This window comes from Balaenoptera acutorostrata, chromosome 6, assembly GCF_949987535.1.
Source record: "Balaenoptera acutorostrata chromosome 6, mBalAcu1.1, whole genome shotgun sequence".
Classification (NCBI taxonomy): Eukaryota; Metazoa; Chordata; class Mammalia; order Artiodactyla; family Balaenopteridae; genus Balaenoptera; species Balaenoptera acutorostrata.
The window spans coordinates 27,150,132-27,167,509 of record NC_080069.1 but is presented as its reverse complement, the minus strand read 5'-3'; the positions used below and the strand labels follow the sequence as shown (position 1 = coordinate 27,167,509).

At 39.0% G+C, this 17,378-nt stretch overlaps 1 pseudogene; it reads left to right on the top strand.

The window, feature by feature from the left end:
- The window catches only part of LOC130708369 (serine palmitoyltransferase 1-like), a 54,763-nt pseudogene that overhangs the window by 33,676 nt on the left and 3,709 nt on the right, over nucleotides 1-17,378 (top strand).

Here is a 17,378-nt window from a genome sequence, read left to right as displayed (position 1 = left end):
TGGGTGAGGTCATAGTCCAGTTTTACTTGAACCAGTAGTGAGGAGGAAGGAAGGAGAAGGGTTTCATCTGTTTTTTGGTAAGTAAGGGAGGTCAGGGTTTGTCTGTTTTTAAACTTTTTATTAGGAACATTTCTGGCACATTCAAAGGAAACAGTAGTATAGTGAAGCCCCCTGTACCCTTCTCCCGGCTTTGTTTTCAATATTCTGCCACTCTTGTATCATCTGAACCGTCACCTAACTCCCCACTCAGTCTCTGTGATGATGATGATTATCATCATCATCATTAGAGTTCTTTTTATTTTAGGTAAAATTTACATTGAAATACATTAGTCCTAGTTATACAGTTTTGACCAGTGGTTATACCCGTGTAGCCCAGGTATCATGGCCCCCATCATGACATAAAATGCCCCCATCTCCCCCAGAAAGTTCCCTTGGGTCCCTTCCCAGTCATTCTGGGCTTGGAGGGTTTTGTTTGTGTTTTAGTATTCTCAGTGTCTAAACAGTTTGTGTTTGTGTGTGAGGCCTCCTAGTTGACTGTGTGACCTGAAAACATGTCTGAGAGAAGAAAGCACTGTTTTTCATCTCAAAATAACAGGATCGCAAACCTTGAGCTTGAAATTAATATAGTCTATCTATTTGTTGATTTATCTTGGTGAATAAATCTTGTAGGGTGAAAGTGCTAGAGAGCACATAACAGATTTTGTATTTGGAGTTACTGAAATTTAAAACATCTATTTTTTTTTCTTTTAAAGAATCCTCGCAAGGCTCGTGTAACTCGACGTTTCATTGTAGTCGAGGGGTTATATATGAATACTGGAACTATTTGCCCTCTTCCAGAATTGGTGAGCAACTATGTTTATTTATTATTTTAGTATTCAGACTATTTGGCAGTTAGGCCTTTTGTTTATGACCATTTTTAATGTATAATGTCTTCATTGCTTTGCTTAATATGTATCATAAGCACATTCTGATCATACTAGAGAAGTAGATTAACATTAAATGCCAACCCTGACCTTTAAAGAGTAATCAAGACTGAGTTTTATAAAACCAACTTTATTGAGGTATAGTTGACACGTAATAAAATATACTCACTTTAAGAGTACAGTTTGATAAGTTTTGACAGATGTATACTCCCCTATCACCATCACCACAGTCAAGATATAGAACATTTCTGTCACTCCAGAAGTCCCTCATGCCCCTTTGTAATCAGTACCCCATTCCTGGCCGCAAGCCACCGTTGATCTGCTTTCTGTTCCTGTAGTTTTGCTTTTTGTAGAATTTCATATAAATGAAATCATATAATATGTATTTTGTAAAACTCAGCTTTTTAAAAGGGGATACAATACACTGTCTTTAGAAACCATGACTATTGAGATTTTTTTTTTTTTAGGTGAAATTCACATAACATAAAACTAGCCATTTTAGAGTGTAGAGTTCAGTGGCATTTAGTACGTGCACAGTGTTGTGCACTCATCAACTAGCTAGTTGTAAAACCTTTTTGTCACTCCCAAAGAAGACCCAGTACCCATTAAGCAATCACTCCGCATTTTTCCTTGCCCCTAGCCCCCACCAGTCTGCTTTCTGTCTATATGGATTTACCTATTCTGGATATTTCTGATAAATGGAATCATATAATATACGACTATGGCTTCACTCACTTAGAATGTTTTCATTGTTTATCCAATTTGTGGCATCATTTATCAGTACTTCATTCCTTTTTTCTTCTTTTTTTAAAAATTTATTTATTTTTGGCTGCGTTGGGTCTTCGTTGCTGTGCGCGGGCTTTCTCTAGTTTTGGCAAGCAGGGGCTACTCTTCGCTTCATTCCTTTTTAAAGCTAAGTAATATTCCATTGTGTGGGTATATCACATTTTGGTTTTTTTGTTAACAGATATTTGGATTGCTTCACCTTTTGGCATTTGTGAATAGTGCTGCTGTGAACATTCATGTACAAGTATTTGTTTGAATCCCTGTTTTCAACTCTTTCATGTATGTGCCTAGCAATGTAATTGCTGGATCATGTGGTAATTCTATTTTTAACTTATTGAGGAACTGCCATACTGTTTTCCACAGTGGCTTGTACCATTTTACATTCCCACCAGCAATGGAGGAGGGTTTCAGTTTCTCCACATCCTTACCAATGTATACTTTTTTTTTTTTTTTAATTTTTGCCATTCTAGTAGGTGTGAAGTATATTTGCATTTCTGATTTGCATTTCTTGAATGACTAATGATGTTGAGCCACTTTTCTTGTGTTGGCCATTTGTATATCTTTGGAGAAATGCCTCTAGAAGTCCTTTGCCCATTTTTAAACTGGGGTGTCTTTTTGTAAAGTTCTTTATGTATTCTGGGTACTAGACCCTTAATCAGGTATGTGATTTGCAAATATTTTCTCTCATTCTATAGGTTGTCTTTTCATTTCTTTGATAGTGTCCTTTGATGCACAAAAGTTTTTAATTTTGGCAAAGTCCAATTTATCTAGTTTTTTGTTGTTGCTTGTGCTTTTAGTGTCATATCTAAGAAATACATTGCCAAATCCAGGGTATGAAGATACACCCCTATGTTTTCTTCTGAGGTTTTTATAGTTTTAGCTCTTATTTTAGGTCCTTGATCCATTTTGACTTAATTTTTGTATATTCTGTGAGAGAGGGATTCAACTTCATTCTTTTGCATGTGGTTATCCATTTGTCCCTTTACCATTTGTTGAAGAAACTATTGTTTTCCCATTGAATGGTCTTGGCACCCTTGTTGAAATCAGTTGACTGTAGGTATATGGGTTTATTTCTGGACTCTCAGTTCTATTCCATTTGTCTATATGTCTAGCCTTATGCCAGTACCATGCTTAATTACTTAATTCATGTAGCTTTGTGGTAAACTTTGAAATCAAGACGTGAGTTCTCCATTTTTGTTCTTTTTCAAGATTGTTTTGGTTATTTGGCGTCCCTTGAAATTCCATTTGAATGTTAGGATCAGCTTTTCCATTTCTGTAAAAAATGGCATTGAGATTTTTTATAGGGATTGTAGTGAATATTTAGATTGCTCTGGGAAGTATTGCCATCTTAATGATACTGAGTCTTCTCATTGATGAACATGGAATGTATTTCCATTTATTTCAGTTTTCTTCAATTTCTTTCAGTATTGTTTGTGGCTTTTACTGTAAAGTCTGGTACCTCTTTGGTTAAATTTATTCCTAAGTATTGTATTCTTTTTGATGCTAAGTATTTTATTCTTTTTGATGCTATTATAGATGGAATTGTTTTCTTAATTTCCTTTTTGGATTGTTCACTACTAATTATAGAAATACAGATGACTTTTGTGTATTGATCTTGCATCATTCAACTTTTGCTGAACTTGTTTATTAGCTGAAACAGTATTTTTGTGGATCTTATTCTGTATATAAGATCATGTCATCTGTGAATAGAGCTAGTTTTGCTTCTTCCTTTCCAAGGATGGATGCTTTTCTTTTTTTTTTCTTGCCTGATTGCTCTGGCTAGAACTTCCAGTACAGTGTTGACTAGAAGTGACAAGAGTGAGTGTCCTTCCTGCTCTTTAAAGGGAAAGCTTTCAGGCCATCACCATTGAGTGTGATTTTAGCTGTGGGTTTTCCATAAATGCCCTTTATCAAGTTGAAGAAGTTCCCTCCTATTTCTTATTTGTTGAATGCTTCTCTCATGAGAGGTTTGGGGTTTGTCAGATGCTTTTTCTGCATCAGTTGAGTTAATCATGTGGTTATCCTTCATTCTATTAGTATGGTGTATTACACTGATTTTCCTGTAATAAACCACCATTGCATTTGACCATTAAAATCTGAATCTCTGAGTCCATCAATTGAATAGGGATTCAAAATAAAGGTTTCATATCTTATTTTTTAAGTTTTTCACTATTTCTTGAGGAAATCTAGATACATCCTAAATGTCAATAAAAGAGATTTGTTTTCCTCTCCTTCCTCTTGTGAGTGTCAAAGACTGATAGAATAATGTAGGGGAGAGATAGTCGGCCACAAGATGTTAGAACTGTATGTTACAGGGGTACAATAATAAATCAGTACTGATGGGCAAATATACAGCCAGTGAAACAAAATGTAAAGTGTAGGAACAGATCAAGTACCTAAAGTACTGAGTATGTAAAATTACAGTATACAAATTAGGGTTTGACAAAAGGATTCCTGTTTTGTTTTACCTGTCTGTTTGTGTTCCAGTACTGTGATAATATTATTAAATATTTTCTAAAACATGGTTTTTAGAGACTATCTCACTCATATAATACCTCTTATTAATGGATGGGAAAGAATTAGTATTGAAAAGATGTAATTCTCCCCAAATTAGTTTGTTCATTGTTAATGAAAATTCAGGTAAAAGCCCAGTGAGGACCCCTCTCCCAATTTGATATTGATTCACAAGATTAGCCTGTAAAATCTTTTTTTTTTTTTTTTTAATGAAAGCTTCTTTATTTATTTATTTATTTATTTTTGGCTGTGTTGGTTCTTCGTTTCTGTGCGAGGGCTTTCTCTAGTTGTGGCAAGCGGGGACCACTCTTCATCGCGGTGTGCGGGCCTCTCAGTGTCGCGGCCTCTCTTGTTGCGGAGCACAGGCTCCAGACGCGCAGGCTCAGTAGTTGTGGCTCACGGGCCCAGTTGCTCCACGGTATTTGGGATCTTCCCAACTCAGGGCTCAAACCCGTGTCCCCTGCATTGGCAGGCAGATTGTCAACCACTGCGCCACCAGGGAAGCCCTAGCCTGTAAAATCTTGATGGTTAAAAAATAAATTATCAGACGCATGATATGAGACATCAACCCATCTTATATATTTCTGTGCATTATTTCTATAGTTTCAGTGGAAAAAATCATAGTAATTAAACATTTAATAATTAAAATTATGATTCTGGCACAAGAGAAGATTACATGAGTCATGGAAAGATTTAAGAGCCCAACTTCTCATGTTATATATATAAAAATTTAGTGGTTGAGGGACATCCCTGGTGGCACAGTGGTTGGGAATCCGCCTGCCAATGCAGGGGACATGGGTTCGAGCCCTGGTCCGGGAAGATCCCACATGCTGCAGAGCAGCTAGGCCAGGGTGCCACAACTACAGCAGCCTGGGCGCCTAGAGCACGTGCTCTGCAGCAAGAGAGGCCACTGCAGTGAGGGGCCTGCACACCGCAATGAGGAATGGCCCCCACTCGCCGCAGCTAGGGAGAGCCCGTGTGCAGCAACGAACACCCAACGCAGCCAAAAGTGATAAATGAATAAATAAATAAATAAATTAATTAATTAAAAAAAATTTAGTGGTTGATAATCACTGTATTTTAATTCAGCTGTGAAACTTATTACATACATATCATAAAGGGGTAAATCAATTAAACACTAGGGGGAAAAAAATCTGTACATATGTTCAGCCTCCCAATGTATAAACCAAAAAATTTATGAAATAATTAGAAGAACATATAGATAAATATGCATCTAAACCTTAGATGGGAAAGGACTTTCTTATAAGCTGGAAAACAAAGGGGAAAAAAAAAGATTAAAAAACATATTAATGAAAACTTTTTCTGGATTAAAAAAATGAATCTAAATTGGAATAGTGCCTCTGAGGGAAGAATATTTACAATATTTCCCTAGGAGTTTTTATGTATAATCAGACCAGTATTTAACAGATAGATTACATGTCTATACTCATAGTGTCTTAACAGTTCCTTCTTTAAAAATTGGCATTGTGCTGTCTATATTACTGAGTTAAATTGAATCATTTTAGAGCATCTAAAGTACAGTTAATTTTCATTATTCATGGTAGTTATGTTCTATAAAGTGTGTGTGTATATGTGTGTATGTGTGTGTGTGTGTGTGTGTGTGTGTATATATATATATATATTTATGTTCTATAAACCTGCTGCAAATACTGAATTACCAAATACTGAACTTTTGCTCCTAGGGCAAATACAGAGTTAGTTTTCTGCAACCCTCTAGTCACCACGTTTTCATCAGTTACTCAATACATAACCTTGTTTTATATGTGTTTCTGGGTAAAGACACCTTATTTAGTGTACACCGTTGACGTAGCCATATTGAACTCCCAGCCGGCAGTGCTCTAACTCCGGCCTGAGTTCAGTTTATGTAACACACGCATGTTTTCCGTAAGGCACATCACAGCCTTCTTGCGCTGAGGCCCTCTGGGCCGAACTTCAGCGCTGTGCTTGGGGGCCGTTGTGAACAACAGAATCACAAGGAAAAGCACAAAATGCGAAAAATGTGGCAGTAAACAGAATGTGAGAAGGACACTTGTTTGCAGTATAAGCTGAAGCAGTAGCCTGTTACCTCAGCTGGGAAGGTGCATTTCAGGTGACTCAAAGTTTTTCACCACCCTGCACATATGCCCTAAGTATTGATTTGGAGGTTACAAATAAATTTTAGCAAGTAGGCAGATTCACAAATACGAATTTTATGAATTTTCAGTATTTTAAAGTTGTGTTTATTTACCACTTAGGTTAAGTTAAAATACAGATATAAAGCAAGGATCTTTCTGGAGGAAAGCCTTTCGTTTGGAGTCCTGGGGGAGCACGGCCGAGGAGTCACTGAACATTTTGGAATCGATGTAAGCTCTGCTTTTTTGGAACATTCCTTCATATAGTAACCATGCAGTTCCATCCTGCTGGGCAGGTTTCATGGGCACAAGACAGTGTTCCTCATCGATGTGCAGGGTGCAGCTTTGGTGTCTGTCACTTCACTGAGCCCACAGAGGATTGGGTCAGCCAGACCAGGGTCCCCATCTTCCCTTGGAACTCAGTGGCTAATCATAGAATTTGTGTTCTGTTTACACGGTAACATTTGATCCGAGCTTTCAGTGTTTCTTCTCTAGAAACAGTTAAATTTGCCTTCCATTTTTTCTTTAAAATCAGTAAGAATTCTCTAAGTTGTCCTTTAGAAAGTATCATAGCAGTGAAAAGATGTTCTTTCTAATATTTAAAATTCTGTATTGTTATTTGTGTGTATGGGGGTGATTTATATATATATATATATATTAGAAATACCACCAGCATGGATTCACAAAGCCGCTCAAGGTCCCAGACAACTGGAGTGAGTTTTTTATGTTTTCTCTTGCTGAAAGGAAATGAGCCTCAACTAGCCCTACTCTTAGTGGGTTTTGCTCCTAGAGCCTCGGAGAGGAACAGTGTGGGCCCATCTGCAGAACCTGTCCTCACCGACCACTGTGTAACCTGCCCTTACCCACCGCTGTGTGGTTGATGTGAAGGAAGCTTTTCTCCAAATCTTGTGCATAAAAGTTTTGCAGCTTGTGTTAAAATGTTGAACTATAAAATATAAACTCACCTTAGATTATTTGCATCCCTCTACCCATACAGACCTAGAGAAAAATGTAGAGCAGAATGACTATCACACCAAGTTGACTGAAGCATACTCTTCAAAGACAAACTGACATTTGGCAATGAAATGCACTGAAGAATTTAAGATAAATGGAAATTAATTCAAGTAAAATTTACACCAGAGCAATTTTTAAGGCATGAAAATTTTAAAGAAGGAAAAAGCACTATCTAATTTCACTGTTCTCGTTTTCTCACTGCTTCCAGCAGTTGTCTCAGAGGTAGTATTTATAATGGCTTGAGTAAGAGTGCAGAATGTATGGACCTTATTTGGACCCTAATTCAAACAAATACTGTGAAAAACAGGCTTTGTGAGACAGAGATACTTGAACACTCAGTATTTGATATTAAGAAATTTTTCATTTTTTAAGTGTGGTAATGTTTTTGAAAGAGGGCATATCTTTTAGAAATGCACACTGAAATATTTATAGATGAAAACATGTAAGGTCTGAGATTTGCTCCAAAGAGATGAAGAGGGCAGTAGGGGGCTTATACGTGGAACAGGATTGTCCGTAAGTTGATAATTATTGAATCTGGTGATGGGGATTCTTTATACTTTTGTATATGTTTGAAATTTTTCATAATGAAAGGTTAAAAAAAAAGAAGAAGAGTGCGCAGGTTTCCTTGTTGGATCTGTGGAACACTTGGAAAAACACCAGATGTGATCTGACCAGTCATTATTATGGCCATCAGTGAGTAATTACAGAATGGCTACTGTATGCAGGATGGAACTTGGTGCTGGGGGCTGGAGCAGACGGTGAGGACCAAAGGAGTGCTGAGCCGTTGAGAAGGTCGTGGGTACTCAGGAGCCCAGTGGGCACATTAGGTTCATCCACTGCCCAGTTGGTCCACTTTGGTCAGAGCCCATGATGGCCCATTGCCATCATGTTTGGATAAATTGATTTCATTTTTGAAAAGGTGGAAAAGGTAAATGGAATGTAGTACTTGTTCCAAAGTGCTCAAAACCCTGATAGATTTCTTTTTATTTCTCTCAAGTACCTTCTATGGAGAAGGACAGCTGAGACCACTGTTTTAGCAAGGAAGTGATCTTATCTTTTACCTCTGAATATGTTTAGTATCAAACAACTTTAGATTTCATCTTTTATCTAGCTCTTCCACTGTGAATAAATTGTCGATGAATGATGGAATGGCAAAAAAGTATAAAGTGAGACATCTTCAGAGGTGGGCTATGAAACATCGGTCCTTTTAACAATTGATTTTGTATGACTTACCCTTTATTTTCAAGGAGGTAGTTTGAATCCAGATGTTGACATTAGTGCTGAAATTTTGTCTCTAGGATTGACATTGGCCTTTTTTTTTCCCCCTCCTTTTCTTTAAATTGAGAAATAACTCCCACTGTCCCTCTTTTCTGACAGATTGATGATATTGATCTTATCAGTGCCAACATGGAGAATTCACTTGCTTCTATTGGGGGTTTCTGCTGTGGCAGGTCTTTCGTAATTGACCATCAGGTGGGTTCTTTTTAAAAACAAAAGCAAAAACTGAAACCCGTTGCTCCACTGGTCAACTAAAAATGTAACCGCTATTACAAAATTTCATTCTAACTTAGTTTTTCACACAATTTTTATTTAGAAGTAGATTTGTTAAAGAATCATTCAAAATATTTACATTTAGAAATTATCTCCCTTTCTAAAAAAGTTTTGGTTTTGTTACATAACTTCTGTACATGCCTGGGTCTTAGCACCTCACCATTTATACGTGCTATTTGGTAGGGAGTGCAGAGATTTGGTGCCTTTAGATTTTTTAGCCAAAGAAAAACAGAGCCAAAAATAGTGTTTATGTTTTATAACTTGTTTGTTTCTTCTCAGCGACTTTCCGGCCAGGGATACTGCTTTTCAGCTTCATTACCTCCCCTCTTAGCTGCTGCTGCAGTTGAGGCCCTCAACATCATGGAAGAAAATCCAGGTATAACCTTTAAACCCAGGAAATCAAAGCTATTTCAAGTCATGTTAGCCATGCTGCTGGTTTGCCTTTTTGGAGAAATTAGCTGGAGGAAATGATTTCCCAGACAAAGCTCTGGCTCTGAATTACATTATCTGGCAATTTATGGGAAAAATGATGGTGAAGAAGTTGTCCCTGCCTCAGGGTTTCCGGGTTAGAGCTTCTCTCATGTTTCTGGAGATGAAGCCAGAGCCAAAGCAAAGCTCGCTCCCTTGGTGGGCAGAGATGCCAGAAAAAGGAGGGACTAGCTCTGGGCCAGTCATCATTTAGTTTATCGGGTTTTTTTGAGAAATTAGCTGAAGTATGCTAATTTTTGGTACTTATAATTTTATAACTGTTGTCTAGTTTTCCCCATCAGCCTTTGATTCATGAGTTGGTGCTGAGGCCATACAGGTTTACCAACTATTAAAGCTTGCTTAATGGGCAGTCGACTCAATTTAAAATGTGGTTCTGGGCTGTGATAGCGCCTCCTCACCAAAGACTAAAAGGAAAATGGAAAAGCAGGCCTGGTATTTGTAATTTTAAATTTTATAAATTTCTAAAGATTCAGCATTGGTTTTAATTCAGAGAATCAGTAAAAGTGAGTGTTTCTGTGTGCACATTCATATACTTGTCAGATACCCTGCCACTCCTGTCTCCTCAGATCTTTCAGTTTGTGGATTTTCCTTAAAAGAAAGTGAAAATATCAAGAAGAGATCATAAACATGACTGCAGTGTCTATTTTTTTCCCAAATTGTTTAGGGTCCAGAAATATTTAATATATTTGTACCCTTTTGTTCTTGGCCAGATAATTTATAGTATCTTAATAAGAACAGAGCCATTGTTTTGTTGTGGAAAACTTCATCCCAGATTTTGCTGAAAGTTGGGTGAGCAGGTGCCAGCTAGTATATGCCACAGATGAAAGTTGGGGACCTTCAGAGGAGTTACTGGCTGTCTATTTGTGTGTTATTAGTGGGCAGAAGGATTTGCTGCATTTTAAATTGATGAACTGGATCTTGAAAAACATTTTTAGATTAGTATATCCAGTCTTCCAAGTGTACTATCAAATGTATTTGTTTCCTTCAGGTATTTTTGCAGTGTTGAAGGAAAAGTGCAAACGAATTCATAAAGCTTTACAAGGGTGAGTTTTATATATTTTCAACCAACTCAAAAGTTTATCTGCACAACATTTAAACAACTTGTGAAAAATTTTGAGTGTCACCTCTTTGGTTTTCAGTGCATTTAATAGGCTTGAGTCAGTTTGTCTAAATCGCAACTAAGAAACCAAAAACACAATTCATTCAAATTTGTCTCTGTGTGTGAAACCAGAGCATCCATTTTGTCATTGTTTTAAAAAATCATAACTTTGTTTTTCTAAAAATGATACAAGCTCATTGGCAAAATATTACAGTAGTACAGAAGATAACAAAGATGAAAAGAAATAACAACATGCTGCCACCAGAAATAACCAGCATAAACACTGGAGAATTCCCACACATCTGTACGGGTAAAAGGATGTAATTAGATGACAGTGGGTTCATACTGTCCATGCTGCTTTTTAGAAAATTACTCATTTTTTTAAGTTACTTCAAGAAAAAGAAACAAGTGAAATCAAAGTGAACCTTACGAGTGTTCTGTCTACTTTTGTCTTAACTACACAAGAGTAGTTCTTTAAGATTCCTCTAGAATTGAGAAAAACATTGAGGCTAGTGACATCTTCAGGCAGATTTCTTATCTTACAGAAAATGATCTCACCTTGCCTGTGGTTTCTTTTTGCCTTTCCAAGTTGAAACCTGCCTTCTCAGTCGTGGAAGTCCTATCCCTATTGCCAGATATGGAAACTAGAAACTTTTCTAAAAAGGACAGTTAATAAATAAGCGGGTCACAGATGTTCCAGATAAAGTAGGGGGAGAAATAATTGAAGTCTGGGTCTGACTTATGATCCTAACAAAAGTTCTTGCATGATTTGTGGTAGAGAGATATTATTGTTTCCAGTTACATTAGCTTATGAAATCTTAATAAACCAGCTCAGCCTAGCACATTGGAGTCACTGTCAATTCATGAACACCTACCTCAGGTGCCCTTTATTCTATGAGTGTTAATGTGTTTATTTTTTAAGTCCAGTCCTCTACTTTTCCCAGCTCTCTCTCACTTTTTCTTCTCTCCAAAATCCCTAACCCTCTGTCTCACTCCACCCGCTTTTAGCTGACAGCCTTGCCTCATGCTGTCACTTGGGAACTCCCTCATTTTCCCTCACAAACCTGTACACCTGCGGGTATCCGAACCAGTCTTCCCTCGTGTTATAGCCAAAGAAACGTTCCTCCATCCATCACAGCTCTCCTTTCTTAAGGACCGAGTGCCTTTGGTTGTGTCCTCTCCTTTCTCTTCAGTCTCTCCCCTTTCCTGAGTCATTTGATTAGCATTCAAGTACACTCTGCCCTATCTTGTCTTAAATTCTTCTTTCCCGTGACCCCATACTCCCCTCTAGCAACTAGCCCATTGCTCTGCTTCTCTTTGTAGCCAGTCTTTTTCCAGAGTTGTTTATGCCCTCTCCACATCCTCACCTCTCATGTACACTTGAAACTACTGAAACCCACCTCTGCTCCTGCACTTTACTCAGAGTGTTCCTGTGACTACCGAGGGATGACTGTATTTTCTGATGTTAAAACATCCTTGCATTCCTGAGTAAACCCCTCCTTGATTACAGTATATTTTTCTGCACTGTTAGTTAGGATTTTGAATTTTTATATCCATATTTATAATTTAAATGAGCCTATAATCTTTTGTTACAACAACCTAACATAACCTAGAAATCAATGTTGTGGTAGCCTCAATAAAGTATTGAGCAGTTTTTCCACTTCCCTGCATTATGAAGCCATTGTATAAGACCAGGCTTGATTATTTGTTTCTTCAAAGTTGAGCAGGACTCCTCTGTAAGACTCTCTAGACTTGGGGCCTTTGGGCTGGGTGTAGTCTGTGATTCTCTCTCTTGTGTCTGTATTATTTCCCCTTTTTATTTTCTGTTTCTGTCGTTTTCATTCTTACGATAATCTTTCCAGGATTTTGCCCAGCACGTTTTTTTAAGTTTGGTTTTGTTTTTTACTCATATTTTGTTTTCTTTGATTGATTTTTTTCCCTTATTTTTCTGCTTCCTTGTTTCATTGAATTGTGTTTTTTTACTCTTTTTTAGCTTTTTACATTTAGGTTATTGGTGTTATTATTTTCCAATAAATAGCTTAAAGATAAACATTTCAAAGCAGTAAGTATTTTCAGTGTTCAGTTCTAAGTAATTTTTTTTGGTCTCCTCTAGTCAGTGATTTGCTTCTCTCATCTCTGAGGTTGCATTTGGGAGAGGAAGTCAGCGGCCTATGCTACTTTGGGTCCTTGCTGGAATCTTGAAAAGCCCCTAAATTCTAACAGATAATTATTCATGTCCAGCGCTTTCCCCACACTAAGCACATGATGGAGACCATGTCTGAATTGTTGATTGTTCTATCCCTAGGACCTAGACTAGTGTTTAGTATTTCCATTTGGTAAAATGGGTAAAGTAATATGGTAAATAATGTGCTCTCCAGAAAAGTTTTTTTAAGTATAACAGGCTCTGAAATACAGCTTCTAACTTTCTGAACTCAAGTTATAATTCTCTGTCCGTTTGGTTTTAGTTAAACTTTAATGCGACATTCAGCATCCAGGCAGCCAGAAAGAGAGCATTTTGTTTCATTCCTTCTCTCACCAACTTGCTCCACCTAACATGTGAGATGAGCCCATTTGATCGAATAGTAAGCTCAGTTGGGCTTGTAGGTGCCTTGTTTATATCAGGGAAAATCCAGGCCATTTAATTCATGTGAAATGCAATTTGAAAAGTAATTTTTTAAGTTCTCCCTGAGAGTACATGACCTAAAACAATTAATACTTCTTTGTGTACAAGTTTAACACATTCAGAATTCACCTAGGAAATGGGTTTTGAAAGCATATTTCTTAGTTTCTACAGTAGTAAAACAACTGATCTATAAGGTTTCCCCATATTCCAGAAGCCCTAGAGTCTGAGATTCCATGATTCAAATCTGATTTATTGAGAGATCCTAGTGTGATGCATTACATTTAAAGAAAGTAGACACAAATTAATGATGTTCAAGGGTGGTGTGAAAGGCAGGTGAGCTTAGCTTCCTCACTTCATGTGATACTCGGCACAGGTAGTCATTCAGTAAAAGCTTGTTGAGTCCTAAACATATTTGAAGAATTGAATATGCTAACAAGTGCTTTTTGTGCTCATTTCATTCTAAGGGAAAAGCAGATCTTTCCAGGTAAAGCAGACTAAATGAAAGCCATTTAAAATGTTTAGCCCAATTTCAAATAGACATGTATCACTATTTTTGTCCTAGGAGATAGGTCAGAAATCAAACCATACCTGGCTAAATTATATGGCCTACAGTTCTCATAACACTGCAATAATCATTTGAAAATACAGGCTTTCACCCCTAAAGAAATCTCTCTTCCTTCCTGAGAAACAGCAGATTTCTGTGCTGTTAATCCTAAGAGAGAAGAAAATCATCGTAATTCAAGAAAAATTTAAAATTAAACATGTACACAAGAAGACAGCTTTACAACCTAAATATATTGTTGGTGACCAAAATATAAAATTTTAGTGTCAGAAATCATCCCTGTAGTTTATAAAAGACAAGATACAAACTAAAGATTTAGCAAATAAGGAAGCAGCATTAACAATTATAATATGTTATCCATGGAGGAAACAGAAGTAATAGAAAATGATGGTGCAGACACTTCCCTAAAGTGGGTGATGAGGGAGGCCCTCAGAGGAGTGACCCTGGACCTGGGACCGGGCGTGTCTGGCGCTAGCCGTGCAAGAACAGGAGAGAGCAGGTGAGGAGAGGAAGCGACAGGGCAGAGGCCCAGGGCTGAGTGGGCCTGCAAGGGGCCCCTTGAGGAGGGGGTGGCCCCAGCCAAGGTGGGTGAGGCATGTAGACCGTCTGGTGGGAGGCTGGGGATGACGCACGTGTTCTCTGTGAAATGTGAGCCGGAGGGTCCTGCGGGACCGGGAATCCTCTTCCCAGCCGTGCTGCAGGGTGTCCTAGACTAGGAAGCACTGCCCAGAGCGTGCGTTTTTACCTCCCTTTGTCAGATCTGGAATCCCACCACATGATGTTTCCCATGGAAGTCCCAAGTTTCTGTCACATTCATTAATGCAGACTTTGTAAAATTATTTATATGTGAGAAATCTGAGCTCGGAAGAGGATTTATGCTTGTGTGTGTGTTTCCCTTCCTCAGCATTTCTGGATTAAAAGTGGTGGGTGAGTCCATTTCTCCAGCATTTCACCTCCAGCTGGAAGAGAGCACTGGGTGTCGAGAAAGAGACGTTAAACTACTTCAGGAAATAGTAACTCAAGTGAGTATCCAGTTATTCGGGCGAATCTCTTCATACCCTTCTACCCTGAACCCAAGGAATTTTTAAGGTCATTTTTAAGAATGCTCTCTTTGCCCTAAGAGATTGGGTACAACAGAAGTTGTGGTTATCCCTCTGGTGACATGGAATTGTTCTGATGCCCAGCCTTCCTGACGTCTGTCCCTGCCCAGTGGAGTCTGTAGCACGTCTCTACTGACAGGCTGCAGGTTATTCCATTGGGTCAATTTTCAGCTCACATTGAAGTTGTGTTCTTTGCCACATTGTATTAAAATACGCTTTGCTTCCACTCTGAATAATTAGTCTTCCAGAAAACCCAGTTGCTTCCTATTTACAAAGCCAGGCTTTCGCACATGTAGGTGGGGATGGCATTCTGTATGGTGATGGCGCACAACACCGGACAGCTGACTGTCTGGGGCTGAACACCCAGCATAGCTCAGAAACAGGTCGAAATAATCTTGTAAGCAAAAAGGAAGGAAGACGAGCCACTTCTTTACCATGCCTAACTTGGGAGCTTGATTTAAATGTCTGACTTCTGAAAGTCTTACTACTAAGTGTACCTTAGTTATTAACTAAGAAACGCATCACTAGGGAAGATCCCTTGGCCTTTACTGTTCAGTAGAGCTGCGATCACCCAAGTCCTCTCTCCTCACTTTCCTCCTTCTGAAGAACGGTCAAGTGGCCCTGCAGCACTGAGCACCGAGGGTGGTGCTGCCTTGTACTTGAATCTGAAATACATGGCGTACGTATTTGAGAATGAAGACAGGCTTCACCCTGCTTCCCTGTCCTGCTTGTCCTGACGGTTCCTTTCAGAGGCTCCTTCCCCGAGTCCGTGCTGCCAGGTGTCAGGGTAGTGGTGCTGGTCAAGTCTGCCGTGTGCCCCTGCCCGGCTGTGGCACAGCAGGCAGTCACGTGGCTGCTCAGTGTGGAGACTGTGGTGCTAAGCCAGCCTCTGGCTTCACCGCTGGCTTCAGCTGACCTGTACCCGACGATGTGTGAACCACAGTACCTGCAGTCATTGATTCATGGAGAGCTTCTTGCAACTTGTGGATCATTGATTCGTGGAGAGCTTCTTGCAACTTGTGGCCTTCCAGAATCAGTTGTCCTAAAAAAACAAAATAAAACCAAACCCAGAATATGAGATTCCTAATTAAGGAAACGTGTCAGATTGTGAATGAACAGGCTGGAGTGGCTCTTGCCTTGCTGAGTGAGGAAAGGTCACAGATGTCTCCTCAGGTGCAGCTCTGCAGACTTGAAAAAAAACTCTTTAAAGGGGAAAAGCATCCCACAGACCTTTTTTACTGCCTCGGTGTTTTTATTGTCATATTACTTAAATGTATAAGCTATAAAAGGAAGTACAGCATCCTTTTAATTAGAGCTCCTGTACAAATGTAATACCAAAACAAATTTAGAAATTAAACATAAGCAGAACAGACAAGCCTAGTTAAGAGTCAAATTATGACATTACCTTCATGTGACAGCTGAGTTTGTTTTCTAACTGAGTTGCCGGGTGGTGTGACTGATGCTGACCGCCGCCAGAGCAGCCTTGTGAAGCTGCATGTCCTGTGTTGGAGTCTGTGGTGACGCCGTTATTATCCCAGAGCCTCCCCTCGAACCCCCTCAGGGTGCTTCTCTACACACTTTGTGTCACGGGACGTGGGCCTTCTCTAGGTGCCAGGGTGTCAGTTCCAGTCAGATCCACCTCAGTTCTTTTCTCACTGGGTAGCAACAGCTAAGGTCTTACTGCTGCTCTGTTCCAGAGGGAGACTCAGAAAGGGCATGTGAATCAAGTGACTCGATACTTCTCTTACATAGGTTATCCTCATAACAAAAAGAAAAAGTGAGTCTGGACAATTCACAGATCCCAAAATTACATCTGTGGGCTCCCACTGGATATTGGCTGTCTTCAGGAAATCACCTTGAGAGTTGAATGAGGAGAGAACAGGCTCTGGGGAAGGGAACAGAATACTATCTGGAAACTGCATTTGTAGGAAGGAGGAGGAAAACTCTTAGAGTTTCTTTGCATCATTGCAGCTTCCATCTTAATAAGTCTTTTGTCCTGTTCCTCTTTGCTTTTTCTTTTCAATATTTGAAAGAGAAAAAAGGATCGTGACACCGTAGTTCTTGTTTAAGGTTTGCAGAACTGAGCAGTTCTGCCAAATTTTTGTTGACTTGCTTGATAAAACAGTTTTTACAAACTGAGCTATGGTTTATACTGTTTCTTAATTAGACAGGACTAGAAACGGAGCCAGTCCAGATGTTTGCAGAAGGAGTTAACTTTTCCAAGTACACTTCCAGAATGTAGAATCAGCAAAAGACATTGCCTGCCGTTGTTTTCCATCTTTTCCTAGCAGAGGAAAACCTTGCCTCACAGCTTACAGAATGGCCCCTCTTCAGGCAAATACCTGCACTGCCACACGCTGGCAGTGATTGTTCTTTCCTTTACAGCACCCCTTGCTCTAGCTGGTTGTTCGTTTGTTTGTTTGTTTAAAAATACGATTCACGTTCCATAAAATTCACTCTTTAAAGTATACTGTTGAGTGGTTTTTAGTATCCTCACAGGGTTGTGCAGCCATCACTATCTGATTTCAAAACATTTCATCACCCCAAGGAAGAAACCCTTATAAACCATTACCCTCGTCTGACTT